Here is a 4,575-nt window from a genome sequence, read left to right as displayed (position 1 = left end):
CTGCCTACAGGAAAATTAAAGAGACCTTTGGAGATAAGAGAACCAGATGTATGAATATCAAGAGCTCAGATGGAAACCCAGTTCGAAGCAAAGAAGAGAAAGCAGAAAGGTGGAAAGAATATATAGAAGGTTTATACAACGGCGATTTACTTGAGGACAATATTATGGAAATGGAAGAGGATGTAGATGAAGACGAAATGGGAGATAAGATACTACGTGAAGAGTTTGACAGACCACTGAATGACCTGAGTCGAAACAAGGCCCCCGGAGTAGACAACATTCCATTAGAACTACTGACGGCCTTGGGAGAGCCGGCCATGACAAAACTCTACCAGCTGGTGAGCAAGATGTATGAGGCAGGCGAAATACCCTCAGACTTCAAGAAGAATATAATAATTCCAATCCCAAAGAAAGCAGGTGCTGACAGATGTGAAAATTACCGAAGTATCATTTTAATAAGTCACAGCTGCAAAATACTAACGCGAATTCTTTAGAGACAAATGGAAAAACTGGTAGATGCGGACCTTGGGGAGGATCAGTTTGGATTCCGTAGAAATGTTGGACCACGTGAGGCGATACTGACCTTACGAGTTATCTTAGACGAAAGATTAAGAAAAGGCAAACCTACGTTTCTAGCATTTGTAGACTTAGAGAAAGCTTTTGACAATGTTGACTGGAATACTCTCTTTCAAATTCTGAAGGTGGCCAGGGTAAAATACAGGGAGCGAAAGGCTATTTACAATTTGTACAGAAACCAGATGGCAGTCATAAGAGTCGATGGGTATGAAAGGGAAGCAGTGGTTGGGAAAGTAGTGAGACAGGGTTGTAGCCTCTCCCCGATGTTATTCAATCTGTATATTGAGCCAGAAGTAAAGGAAACAAAAGAAATATTTGGAGTAGGTATTAAAATTCATGGAGAAGATGTAAAAACTTTCAGGTTCGCCGATGATATTGTAATTCTGTCAGAGACGGCAAAGGGCTTGGAAGAGCAGTTGAACGGAATGGACAGTGTCTTGAAAGGAGGTTATAAGATGAACATCAACAAAAGCAAACAGAGGATAATGGAATGTAGTCGAATTAAATAGGGTGCTGCTGAGGGAATTAGATTAGGAAATGAGACACTTGAAGTAGTAAAGGAGTTTTGCTATTTAGGAAGTAAAATAACTGATAATGTCGAAGTAGAGAGGATATAAAATGTAGACTGGCAATGGCAAGGAAAGCGTTTCTGAAGAAGAGAAATTTGTTAACATCGAATATAGATTTATGTATCAGGAAGTCGTTTCTGAAAGTATTTGTTTGGAGTGTAGCCATGTATGGAAGTGAAACATGGACAATAAATACTTTAGACAAGAAGAGAATAGAAGCTTTCGAAATGTGGTGCTACAGAAGAATGCTGAAGATAAGGTGGTTAGATCACATAACTAATGAGGAGGTATTGAATAGGATTGGGGAGAAGAGAAGTTTGTGGCACAACTTGACTAGAAGAAGGGATCGGTTGGTAGGACATGTTTTGAGGCATCAAGGGATCACAAATTTAGCAATGGAGGGCAGCGTGGAGGGTAAAAATCGTAGAGGGAGACCAAGAGATGAATACACTAAGCAGATTCAGAAGGATGTAGGTTGCAGTAAGTACTGGGAGATGAAGAAGCTTGCACAGGATAGAGTAGTATGGAGAGCTGCATCAAACCAGTCTCGGGACTGAAGACAACAACAACAACAACAACAACACACGGATCTGATCAGCTAGTCGTTGTTCTGTTAAAAATTTTAATTCTGGGTATCTGGTAGTAAATGTTGTGTATACTTCTGATCAGTAGCCAGTTGTGTTGGCTCCTAAGTTCGTTGCTTGGTAATAACAGAACATGACGTGTCGGTTAACTTCATCTGACCATCTCATCCTCTGTCTTTGTTTTCCTTCTAGAGTGGTTGCAGGAAGCATATCCTGCAAAACACCTCTATTTGGATTTAAATCATTTTCCTTGTAGCTAGCAGTGTCGTTACCATTGTGGACGGACATAGGGTTCAAGCGTCGCCCCCGACCATGTTAGTGCTTCTCCGAGGCTTCATTAGTTCTGTCCTGGACCAACTAATCACTCTAAAAGGGGGGTTAGCCCTATTAGTGGTTTGTTCTTTTCGGCGCCTTTTACGACTGGCAGAACATACCGGTGGCCTATTCTTTTCCCGGGCCTCCACGGGTTTTATTATTGTTATTATTATTATTGTAATTTTTGGGTGGATGTTGGGAAGGGAGTTATGCACACAGTTTTTGTTAAGAGAAAAAGGACATTTTGTTTACATAAATTAATCTGGACCACGTTCACAAACTCTGTACTAAATACTTCGTGGTTCCAAGATTCTAATTCAGTTAACTTCATTTCCTTTACTATCAGTTTAACGTATGAGCCATTTCTGCTAGCCTTACCCAATGTAGGGAAAGAATTTTTTTAATCTTGTAAACAAAATCAGTCTATTTGCCGAGTTCCCTTAAATCTGTTTGGATTGTACGTATAAACTCTTTTACGAAACTTGGAATTTTGTTAAGTTAGTTAAATTAAGACCATGTTCACTGAAACAGGCCTGCACTGTACGCAGACTAAATTAAAAAGAAGAGTTAGTTTTGTAATCATTGTTATGAAACACAGATTCCTAGTACGAAATTTATTATTTAATAACCAGTCAGGCAATATTATGATTTTCTATGTCTCTGATCTTAAAGATAGACTTGTCAGGAGTCGTTTTGTGGGCTCTGTGATTGAGTTAGTTAATTTTCTGACATGCCAAACCCATGAGATGAACAGATATTGCTATTTGAGAGTTTTTTTTATTCACTTTGAGAAGTTTGTGGAGGTGACGTGACCGTACTGAGTCGTATAGCTATGTGATATCAGTTCATTTTTCAGACACTATTTTGCGGTTACATTTGTGGGCACTGGAAATTTGTACTTGGAGAGGAAGCTTCGCACCCTTGTAGCATTTCAGTATGGTCCCAGGTCTCCTTTGTTAGGAGAAGGGTCTCTGAATCTTATTAAGCCGAATATGCCTTCTTGGGATGTTGAGCAACCTACATAGAAGCCAGGCTGTGGCGTGCTCCACTGTTTTTGTGTCAACAACAGCCGGTAACTTTCCGCATGCTGTATAATGAACGCTATGCCTGTCGTGCCACACCTTTGTGATAATTTCAGCACGACATTTTTGTCTTTCTATGCTACTCTCAAAGGCCCAAACAGTGCAGGGTCACCCGTCTAGCATGGAAGCATCGGTTTCGTATTGCACCAAAAATTTGGGCTACCTAATGAGACTGCATTGTACCGCCTACCGTGCGGCAGACACGGGCCGACAAAAACAACCGCAAACCTCGTGATGCTAAAATGTGGGAATTTTGCAGTCCTTTCCCCGAGATCTCGTTTTTTTTTTTTTTCATCAGTGTTCTGACTGCTTTAATGGGGCCCGCCACGAATTTCTCCCCTATGCCAACTTTTTCAATCACAGTAACTCTTTCAACCTTCGTCCTCAATTATTTGTTGGTTGTATTCTAACCCACATCTCCCTCTAATACCATGCAAATCACTCCCTGAGGTCTTAACAGATGTCCTATCATCCTGTCCCTTTTCCATATATTCCTTTCCTCTCCGATACTGCGCAGAACTTCGCTCCTTATCTTATCAGTCCACTTAATTTTCAACATTCGTCTGTAGCACCACATCGCAAATGCTTCGATTGTCTTCTATTCCCGTTTCCCACAGTCCATGTTTCACTACCATACAATTCTGTGCTCCAGAAGTACATTCTTGGAAATTTCTTGATGCTAGTAGACTTCTCTGGGCCAGGTACGCCCTTTTTGCCAGTGCTAGTCTGTTTTTGATGGTCTCCTTGCTCCATCAGTCATTGGTTAGTTTGCTGCCTAGATAGTAGAATTCCTTAACTTCATCTACTTCGTGACCATCAATCCTGATGTTAGCTTTCTCGCTGTTCTTATTTCTTCTATTTCTCATTAATTTGTCTTTCTTCGATTTACTCTCAGTCCATATCATGTACTCATTAGACTGTTCATTCCATTTATCAGATCATGTAATTCTTCGTCACTTTCACTCAGGATAGCAATGTCATCATCGAATCATATCATTTATATCCTTTCACCTTGAATTTTAATTACACTCCTGATTTCCATCATTACTTATTCGATGTACAGATTGAACAATAGGGGGCGAAACACCGCCTCCCTGTCTTACGCCTTTTTTAATTCGAGCACTTCGTCCTTGGTCGTCCACTCTTATTATTCCCTCTTGGCTCTTGTATATATTGTATATTACCATTCTCGCCCTGTAGATTACCACTATTTTTCTCAGAGTTTCGAACATCTGGCACTATTTTACATTGTCGAACGCTTTTTCCAGGTCGACAAATCCTAAGAACGTGTCTGTTATTTTTCTTCAACCTTGCTTCCATTATTAACCGCAACGTCAGAATTGCCTCTCTGGTGCCTTTACCTTTCCTAAAGCCTAAATGATCATCTAACACATCCTCAGTTATTTTTCCATTTTTCTGTGTATCATTCTTGTCATTCTTGTCATAAAC

Source organism: Schistocerca gregaria, chromosome 5 (genome assembly GCF_023897955.1).
Source record: "Schistocerca gregaria isolate iqSchGreg1 chromosome 5, iqSchGreg1.2, whole genome shotgun sequence".
Taxonomy (NCBI): Eukaryota; Metazoa; Arthropoda; class Insecta; order Orthoptera; family Acrididae; genus Schistocerca; species Schistocerca gregaria.
This window is presented reverse-complemented; position numbering follows the sequence as displayed.